The sequence below is a fragment of the Xiphophorus couchianus genome, chromosome 22, assembly GCF_001444195.1.
Source record: "Xiphophorus couchianus chromosome 22, X_couchianus-1.0, whole genome shotgun sequence".
In the NCBI taxonomy this organism is placed as follows: Eukaryota; Metazoa; Chordata; class Actinopteri; order Cyprinodontiformes; family Poeciliidae; genus Xiphophorus; species Xiphophorus couchianus.
Genome location: NC_040249.1, coordinates 20,127,061 through 20,137,755, shown reverse-complemented (window position 1 = coordinate 20,137,755; position 10,695 = coordinate 20,127,061). Strand labels below are relative to the sequence as shown.

The following is a 10,695-nucleotide window of genomic DNA, read 5'->3' as shown; positions in this document are numbered from 1 at the left end:
ATGTAATTTTTATAAGAAAATATTTTTTTTACATATATGTGGAAACTGTCATTATGTTGTGAAAGTATGGCATAAGAGAAAATATGTGAAAAATGTACTTCCTCTGTCTTCTCCCAGTGCTATCTAGAAACAACCAATCAGAGGCAGGAGGTGGGGTTTAGCGCTGTCAATCACAATCTCATGTGGCTGCTCATCCTCCCTGCTGCTCGCTCTGTGCTGTGCTGCAACTGTTGTGAATGCTCAGTTTCGTTAGCATAACTACCACTGAAAACAGATAAACAGTTTTCCAGTAACAATAAGTTCTCCACCATTAGCACATTTAGCAGCGAGTGAATGAGGTTGACTGACAGCGCTAAGACCCTCCTCCTGCTTCTGATTGGTTGCTTTTGGTCAGAACGTTGCGTTACTTTAGTTAGCAGCAGTAGTTCAGGGAGGAGGTGGAGGAGATTGTGTTTTTTTTTCACAGATTATCTGTTTCATAGGAAACTGTCACAACATGGTGACAACTTTAACAAACACGGAGAAATTTCTTTTTTTAATTAAAGCTAGTTACTGCAATAAAATGCAACTATATGGCATTTTTTGACTGGTCTGGTTTGCTTCATGTATATTTTTTGCACATTGTCTGTGACTGTTGCAAGTGGGGAGAGACCTTTCAGTAAGCTAAAGCTAATAATAAAAAATGTAAGCAACCTATTCGCTGTATTGTATGCAGACTGTTGCATGTAATAATCACAAGCAGTAAATATTGTGCTACTATCAGTATTGGACCAAAGAAAGCAAAGCAGTTGCATGCCTTCAAAATTGTGAATCAATGACAAGCTAATTAGCATCATTCCAGGGAATCTAGGGCAGAGAAGCGCAGGGACCACGAGGCTGGAATACTCCATCTTGGCCTCCACCGACGGGTACCAGACAGGTGTCCACAGGAGCCAATACACGGAATGGGCAGGAAAGGCGAGGCACCAACCGCACATGTTGAACGAGGCCAAGAAACTGCACCGTAAAGCAGCCTTTAATCGTACTAGCCGAACGCTGCGCTTTCCACGGCGGTGGGCTGGCTTCCGCCGGAAAGGTAGAGTGCAGAAACAACACAGGTGAGCTGGAATGCCCAACAGAAGGGTCGACATTTTGTCTGTAGTATAAGTCCTAACATATTTGAAGTCAAGGCTCTAATATCCAGCAATGTTTATCAATCATACACAATCAGAGAGTTTATACTTATAATAAAATTAAAAGCACGAAGCAGACAATGGCAAAACAGGAAGAACGTCAGACGGAAAGCCTCAAACACTGGCGCCACCACCCCTCTTGAAAAGCCAATAAAATGCTCCCCATGACCAAAAAAGAGCCACATGGCCCAATTTGACCCCAAGTATCCTGCAGGATAGTAGCTGCCCTTTAGGGGGGCTTCTAGGGTAATTTGTGTCGTTCATAATACATATCGTCTGTTTGCATGAATGTGATGTGCAACATTTTTTCTTTACTTTACTTCTAGCACAACAGCCTGTTCCATCCTGCCCTGCACCAGCCCTCAGCACCTTCCTTGAATATAGGAAAAAGAAAAATGAGGAGCGACAAAAGTATTCTCTTGGGAAAAAGGGGTAAAGCAAAAGGAAAAAGAGAAAGTTCGGGTAGGTCCGGTTTTGTTCCAACCAAAAACAAGCAGCTTTTAAGTACCATAATAGACTTGCTTAAAGAAAGTTCCACGTAGCAAAACTATACAGAATAATTGTTTAACAGTAACAGCAAACTGTCAATTAATGATAAGTCAAAACAGTAAATCATCTACTGATTAAAGAGTAGAAGGTAGTAGATACAACTAAATGCAGCTCAGATGTTTTACAGTGTGTCCGTAGGACTCTGAGGAGACATCTTGGTGCTTCATCACTTTGTTCCAGTTTCATTTCAGCACTTTGATTTGCTCCACTGGAGTCTGGTGTGTCAAAACGAGGACACAGAAAGCAAACTCTAATTATAGTTCCCCCCTCTGGTGGGACTTGTGCATTTTGCTAGGATGCAGATGAGCTGTTCCGATGTCTGGCGTCCAGACAGGACAAGGTCTGAAGAAGCTTTGTAAATTTATTTGTAACATTTAAACATGTTTTCAAGCTTCAGGGAATTTTTTTTGTGAAATACAAGGAAAGTGATGCATGGGTGTTAGAGTGAAACTATACGAAATGTCTGAATTTGCTTTTTTGGGGTAGGTCTCTAGCATAGATTTAAAGCAAGACTTTGACTAGGACATGTTAATACGTGAATATAGTTTGATCTAAACCATTGCATTGCATTTAACAAACAACTCTAACCTAAAATTACCCTGCAATATCACAACATCTAACCTGAAATAAAAAGATTAGTTTCTCAACTCACTTAGAGAACACAAAAACTACCAAAAGGTATTTATATTTCATACTGAGCTTCCACTTTCATGGGAATATACAGCTCTGGAAAAAATTAAGAGACCACTGCAAAGTTATCAGTTTCTCAGATTTAACTTTTTATAGGTATATGTGTATGTATACGCCAGGCTTATGCACTGTTAGACCTTTTATTGTAATTTTACAGTAACTTACTGGCAACATTGTTGCCAGCAAGTTACTGTAATTACCATTCTACAGTACCTTTACTGGCAACAGTGTTGCCAGTACGTTACTGTAAGTACCATTCTACAGTACCTTTACTGGCAACAGTGTTGCCAGCAAGTTACTGTAATTACCATTCTACAGTACCTTTACTGGCAACAGTGTTGCCAGCAAGTTACTGTAATTACCATTCTACAGTACCTTTACTGTTATGATATTTCACAGTTAATTTTTACTGAGTGTGCTTTACAGTTATAACTGCTTTACTGTACAACGATGAAGTACAACAATCTTTTTAGTCATTTTGTTGGTGCTGACGGATTACTGCAAAGGTGTGCCTAATAAACTGAAAACTGCATAGTATAAAAATACGCCACATTTAAACGACTACACACTTATACATTTCTGTGATTTATTAAGAGATGCAGCGACATCCACTTTTTACCACGGACACAGAAAAGATGCAGGCTATTCTAAAGGGCTATTGTGTAGGAATCACATGCCATTTATAAATAATTATAAAAATCATATTAAAAAGGCTAAAGTAAAGTCAGAGCATGCAAGATAGGAGGAAAAGACAACAAAATAATAAACATTTACATTTGGTAAAATACTTACCTAGTTGGAAGTCCTCCATTCAAATTCAGCAAGTTGTTGGAAGAAGGTGGTGACCTGGGAGTTGACACTGACTACTTTCCTCTTGACAAGACTTCCCGTCTTGCGGCTTGTACCGACTTTGGCTGTGCATTTGGTACCAACATCTGGATTGATCCTCACAAAGAATCTTTTAACAGAAATAAAATATATTAATTGTAATTTTTAATGAAGACGTACAATACAGCAATCAGCTATGGTTCTTCATCATCAGTCAAACTGTCATTAAATTTAATTCATAAATGGCTTGGTGTAGAGTACTTGCCATTGTATCATCTCCAGCGTGGTGGATGCTGACTCCTGATACTCCAGATTGAAGACATAATATGACCCAAAAACGACAGCAAGGACGCTGGCAAAGTCATGTAGTTGCTCAGGCTCGAAAAATACCTTCTCCTCCATACTGACCATCCACCGGGTTGCAGACATCAAGCTATTTCCTAAAATAGACAAACCCTTGTCAGGCTAACGCTAGTGAGTAAAAGTACAGACTACCATAACAATTACATACATTGCTACAAAAAAATTATAGTGATAGAAAATATTCCTCTTACCAAGCATGATTACCCTTGGTGTAGTGGGTAAGGTCATTTCCATTTCAACAGACATCTTGGTGGAACATACCTTTAAAACATAAAAGGAAAACGCTCTTAAATATGAATTACTGGTAGTAATTTATATTTAAAGGGCCAGTTCACCCAGATTACAACAGGTTTTTGAGAACCTCATCCCGGAGACTAGACTAGACTTTACCCCTACATCCTGCTACCACTCTGAAACAGCGGATGTGAATGACAGTTTGTGGGGCTAAATGCATTTTTTAAAGCATTACATTCCACAAGTACAGTTCCACAAGTGTTCAGTCTGACTTCTGCAATGGCGGTGACTCCTGTGCATGTGGGACCTGAATGCAGAAAATGTTCTGAAGGAAGCAGGACATTGCTCTATTCCACATGCAAACCGATAATTAGCTGTGTGTTGATGTTTCTTCACATGACTACAAAATTCTGTAAATTCTGAAGTACAAATGCTGCAGAATTTACACCTGTACATAGTTGTACCTGTTAGTACTGACTTAACTTTAAATTTGCAGGAGCATGGTTTAAACATGTGAACAGTCCTTATATGTAACCAGGGTTGGAAATTAACTTTTTTTGTCCACCTGCCACTGTGGCTGAACAAACTCAAAAAATAACAGAAACTACTTTAATGTTTTTCACCTTGTCCTCATTTACAGACTCTTATACATTATGTTGGAGATGTAATGGTACTTTTGCAGGCTAACCAGCTGTAGCAAGCTCAAAGTTATAGATTAGGTTAGCTGCTCCTCTACATTTCCAGACTATTTTGTGGCTTCAAATATGTTTGAAGAGCTGTCTTTTTACCTGTTGTCTTGTCTTTTGAAGAGATGAAGCTATGTTAGCAGTCAGCAGGACAGAACTGCACAGCCACTTGGAGAGAAAAAGCTTGGGAGTGAAAAAAAAAGGTCATCTGGAGAAAAGAAAAAAAAAGAACAATGTTAGAAATTCATCCTTGCTGACCTACTGTAGCTAATCTGCACTTTTAACGTTTGCAAGGTCATGGTTTAAACAAATGAACAGTCATTAGATGTAAAAAAAAAAAAAAAAAAAAGGGGGGGGGGGATCAATTATCAGTTAAGGTTATATTGTTCGACAAAGGATGTAACAACAATGCTAACAGACACTCAGCACTGAGCTCATCTCAACCCAAAGCCGCCTGAGGAAGATTAAGCGGCAAAAGTCAAGCTAAAACCTTCAACGGTAAAATTAGCACCTTAGCTAATGTTAATTCAGAACCAGCTCAAAAAATAACACCATCATATTTTCCTTTCTTTCACCTCATTTACAGACACGTAACTTATAACGTTGCAATATGCCAGTAATATAAAACACCAGAGTTAGTAAAGGTAACGTTATTTTACCAGGCTAACCAGCACAAACGAGCTCATGCTATAATGCTAAGTGATAGCATGATGCTATAAGTTACGTTAACTCCATCTAAAATGTACATTTCCAGACTAGGTTTTGGCTTTAAACAGTTTTCTAAGAAGTGTTTTTTTACCTGTCTTGAAGAGCTGAAGCAGTGTGAGCCCACAGCACGGAGACAGAGCTGCACTTGCACTTGGAGGGAAAAAGCTTCAGAGTTTAAAACAAACGTCATCAGAAAACAGTTGGAAGCGAAGCCACTCTTGATGACGTAGCTAGATAAACTGCATGTTAATGTTAGCTAGTATGTGAAAAAAACAAAAGTACATGCTGTCTTTCTGCCTTAAAAATATGTTAACCACTAAAGGAGTAAAAATACAGAAACAGGGAACCACGATGAAGCAGCTATGATGACCGTTGGAAATCAAATATAATTCTTACTGTATATTATAAGTACAGTACCACTACTGTAATGTGTAAACAGTAAATTACTGTAACTTCAAAACATACAGTAAGTTACTGTAATACTATGTACTATACCCATGATGCAATGCAAACTACAGTAACTACTTGTAAAGATGTCTTATGGTAGTTTTACTGGGCATTTTGTGGTATTTAACTGTAAAAAATACAGCAAAGGCTAACAGTGTGATACACTGGGGGGAATCCTGCATTTTATTTCTGTTCTTTGGTTTTCTTTTCTGTTCTTTTGCAGAAAACAACATGGATATGTTTCTTTTTGTGGAACGTTGAAATGCATGGAAAATAGAACATGATTTCCAATTTAATGACAGAAAAATAGATCTGAAACAATATCACTGATATTTTTAGTGTCATTCTGTCATGAAAACTCAACGTAAAACTGAAAAAAACAGCTTAAATCAACATTTGTTGTTACATTTATGTAGAGTATACATGCTAGAATCTGCAGATTATAGCATTTACCTTTATTAAAGAGAGGAAAGGACAAGCAAACAGTAAGGGGTAAACTCTACATTTACTGCAAACCTCCCTAAAAAGTTTCCCTTCTTTTTCCTCCGACTAGACTAGATAAAACTTCTATAAAGATATTTTTGGCTATCTCCTGTTTACCCGTCTCTCTCTGCTTTTTATTTTCTTTTTCCTTTTGTTGATTTTTAGGCTCATCTTCTCCCCCTCCGCGTTCCATCTCATTCCCCTTCCTCCTTCCTTTGATATTAATCTTGTTTATTTGCTCTCTTTCAGGGAGAGCTGACGCAACCTAAGCTGATTTATTTAACTGAAAAAAAAGAAGTTATGGAGGCAATACAGTTCAGAGGTGTGAAAACACACACACACGCCCACACACCTTGAGAGAGAGTAGTGGGTGATTTTAATCTAGGAGCAGCTGTGGGGACATGGAGACTGGGTCTGAAAGCGACAAAACGGCTGCCAGGACTCCCAAAGTGGGAATATGTGTGCATCTAAAGGTATGGCATGATATCTGCTGGCTCTCAGCCTGACTTTATCTTTGCAGAAAACCCAACACTCGGCCTGGACGCTCAGACTCCACATCACGCAGCCTCTGCAGTGACATTGATGTTCGTAACTGTGCCAGGACAGGAGAACTTCTTGAGCGCACCCAGCAGCCAAACAAACTGCAGCTTAACTAACCTTGAACTGCTGACAACATGAAGCGTCATTAGCATAATAAACAAACCCTTTGGAAACACAGCGGCGGGGTGAGTTCTGCCCACTCTGGCTTCACAAAATGTCAATATGTGTTTTGGTTTCAAACGCAAATTTTTAAATGAGTTAAATGTCTGCGAGTCACACAGTTGATGACTTTGGCCATCTCTGTAGAAACATGAAGCACAAGCATGTGTGTTAGCACAACGCCAGGACGGAAAGGCAACAGCAATGACCTTAGAGAAGCAGCTGTTGGAGAACATTCAGAGATTATTCACCCACAGGCCTGTCACAATAACACATTTTGCTGGACGATAAATTGTCCCAGAACTTATTGCGATGAACAATAATATTATCTTGGGAGCATTTTCAAGTATGCAAGAAATGCAAGAAAACATTCTCAGTGATCAATAAACTTTAAATTCTGCTGAACATTTAAACACTGGAACTGGAGGACATTTGAAATATCCAAAAATAAATAAAGAAAACAACTGAAACGACAAATAAAATTAACTCTCTGTAAACAAAATCCTCTCTCAAGAAAAGGGATAGTCGAGACAAAAGCACCAGATTGAAGATCAGTTTTGGTAGAAAGGCAGAAAACAGAAAACCGATGAGTCAAGCAAATGAAAATTATTGAGTTTTTTGTAATTTATTATGCGGTTAATTAATTCATTGTTTATTTTGTCAGTATTGACTCAATTACTAGAAACTGAGCTACTGCGCAGAGTCAGAAAACTACGCTGAAAATCTTGCCAAGTATTTTTGGTTTATGTTTTTTGTGCAAATATCTTAGTGCACTTGAAATAATCCAAAATTAACTTTCAAGTAACTTTCCAGGAAGATATAAGAGCTTGTTTTCAGTAAATAATTCCTTAGTATTTATTAAAAGAAAGTACTAGTTTCACTTGAACTAATGATAAAACATTTTCCTCCTGTTGTAAGTGAAATAATCTGCCAGTGGAACAAGAAGTTTTTCATCAAGATTAAGGAATTACTGATGTAAAACAAGTTTCTATATGTTGCTGAAAAGTCATTTTGAAGTTACAAAAATATTTGCTCTAGAAACTAGACAGAAATACTTCTGTGTTTTTGCAGCGTCTTACTTTGAACCTCTTGGCCAGCAGAGGGAGCCCAAGAGTCCTCAGGTTCTCATGCAGTAGTTTGATGAAGCGACACTTTGCTAGTTTCTGGACCCGTTGCATCTGTAAAATAATTAAACTTTTTCTTTTCGTTTAAAAAAAATTAATTAAAAATATCCAATAAATGTCCTCATTGTACGGTATGTTAATAGTTTAATTAAATGTTGCTAGTTTATCATTTCTACTGCTGGTCTCAGATTTTACAAGTGCTACAATTGCAAAAAATATAAAATAATAGTAGCTTATTTTCCTCGGCTTTTTGAGTTTTTTCTACATGTTTTTTTAATTACAGTAGAACATGTAGTCTGACACGCTGTACCTGATAACTAAGTGCATAAATGCAACACTTGATGTGTAGTGTGATCTTTGCTTCAGAGAATGAAGAGAAACAAAAATATTTTCACAGGAGTTGGTGTAAACTCACATAAGTTAATTAAAAGATGAAGTAGAGTTGCTTTGGTTTGTTTTTAAAAGGAGCTGCTTTCCGCCCCCAGGAGGAGGTTGATTTATGAAGCTTTATGAGAGTCTACAGTTTACCATTTTTACAGTTTTTAGTGTTGCAAACACCATTAAAGTTCTTCTGTGCACTGCAAACACACATAATGTTACCAAGTCTTTTTGGTCTAGTTTATAATACAAATATCTTAGTACTTAGAGTAAAAGAAAAAAAACTAATGTAAAAGTAAGTTTTCAGCAAGATATCAGAGCTTGTTTTATGTCAATAATTCCTTAATATTGATGAAAAAGTACTAATTTAAGTGAGTAGTCTGCCAGTGTAAAAGTAAAAGTGCTGAAAAGTTACTTTGAGTTAGTTTTGTCTTATTTTAAGTTTAATAATATTTGCACTAGAAATTAGAAAATATACTTGGTAATATTTTGTGTTTTTGTGGTGTGAACACTGTATCTGAAATCCACATGGCTGGTATGGAAATAAAGTAAAATACAACATGATAAATGTTATTATACTCTCAGCCAGACATACAATAACTAACATAAATATTGGGATATTTAAAGTGAGATTTCTTGATTCTTTAGACTCAATCTGGAATAATAAACACCAAAGAAAGCATTTCATTATGCAAAGAAAAAGGAAATGATTAAAGGGAAACAACGGCCTTGCCAAATATTTCAACATCATCAAAACTTAAAAGGAAAGAAGCATGATGGGAAAAGGCTAAGTTGTGATTTGTGGCCCATGAGGTTCAGGAAAGCTCTTTTTTTTTTTTCTTCTCTCACCAGATACTATGCCAGGTAATTATGTTCTAAGTTGCTTTATTACTGCCAGCTCAGCTGCAGCAGTATAAGAGCTTTTCAAACCCGCACACGCGTACCCACACACGCACACACACACACACACGCACACACACACACACACACACAGAGCCAAGCAGGCAACCCCTTGAAACACCTTGTATTTATCCACTGCAGTGAAGTTACTAAAGATAAACCCAACCAGCTCTAGAATGATGCAGCAAAACACATTCCAGAAATGTTTCACTTCAAGTCTATTTTTGTTATTAGGATGTCCAAGAAATTTATCATAAACCTTCTGTGGAAATAAACTGCTGCAGTGACGGTTCTGAAACGTTGTTTTGTACTCCTGGACTGCTGCTTCTGTGTAAATTTCCTTCCTGGATGAAAGTTACTGACCAGATTGAGAATGAAAAAGAATATAAACTATCTGTTTGCTTTTTTTTTTTAGTGAACAGTATTCAGAACTGGTGCTGCGTAAACATGAATGTAGCTTTATTTTTAACTGCTACTACTTTTTGGCTGCACTGTGCAGTGAGCTTAATCCTGCAAAATTTATACAATCAAAGAATTAACACAATGTGGTTGACAGTAGCATATGGGAACAGTGCCCTCTTGTGGTGAACGGGGTAAGTGCAACATTAAAACAATAGGACAGAAATATCCTTTATTTGACCCAATAAAGGGAAAAATTCTGCGCCAAGGCAGCAAAGTGACACAAGCACAAAGATAGAAAATACATAAAAACAATAAAGAATAAGCATAGACCTATGGTTCAGACGTAGTAAATGAATAAAACACTAAAAACTAAACTGTTTTATCTATTCCAAAACAACTTCTGCTGTTGTAATAATCAGTTGTGACCAAATTTTATTTATTTGATTTAAAGTTGAAGAGTCTTATTGTACCATGATGTTGTAAAATTAGCTTCTTTGGATAAAATGGCAACTAATGTTGTTCTTCTCCTTCAAAACATACATATTCAGTCATTTTCTAGTTATTCTCAGATTAAACGTAACATTTAAAATGCAAACTGTGGCCTGCAGAGATAGAAATGTTGAGGGTTTGCACTTCGGTTCAGAAAAGCAAATAGACAGAATGTGTTTGTTAAAGAGATAATATTAATAGTTAAGTTAATCAATGCATTTTGACTCGCAGCATATGTCTTCTTAAATCATGCGGAAATCCTTTTTCCAATTTGACATCGTCTTTGTGCGATAATTATTTCTAACCTGGTAAAGACGGGATTATTTTAATAATCTTCTGATCCATAAAACTTTAAAATTAAGTAGCTATTTTATCTAATTTCTAAATGTGTTTACTTTCTTGCCTAATTGTTTGTTGTTGTGCTAAAATATAAGTAATCTTTGTCATTTTTTAATTTCCCTCATAGATGTTTTTATGCATATCCCAGTCAAATCCTAAAATTAGGTGACTATATTTTTAATGAATTTCAAAAACTACATGATA

General features: G+C 36.8%; 1 long non-coding RNA gene across 2 annotated transcripts; it reads right to left on the bottom strand.

Annotated features, from left to right (window-relative positions):
* Positions 1–3,504: 3,504 nt before the first annotated feature.
* LOC114138614 (uncharacterized) lies at positions 3,505–5,835 on the bottom strand. 2 transcript variants are annotated; one of them, XR_003594253.1, is made up of 4 exons: positions 5,322–5,835; positions 4,625–4,730; positions 3,794–3,863; positions 3,505–3,679 (listed from the first exon to the last, which is right to left on the bottom strand). It is a non-coding gene; the product is annotated as an uncharacterized LOC114138614 (long non-coding RNA). The 2 variants fall into 2 exon arrangements; XR_003594252.1 differs by lacking the exon at positions 5,322–5,835 and having other exon boundaries at positions 4,625–5,010.
* Between the last annotated feature and the right edge of the window lie 4,860 nt (positions 5,836–10,695).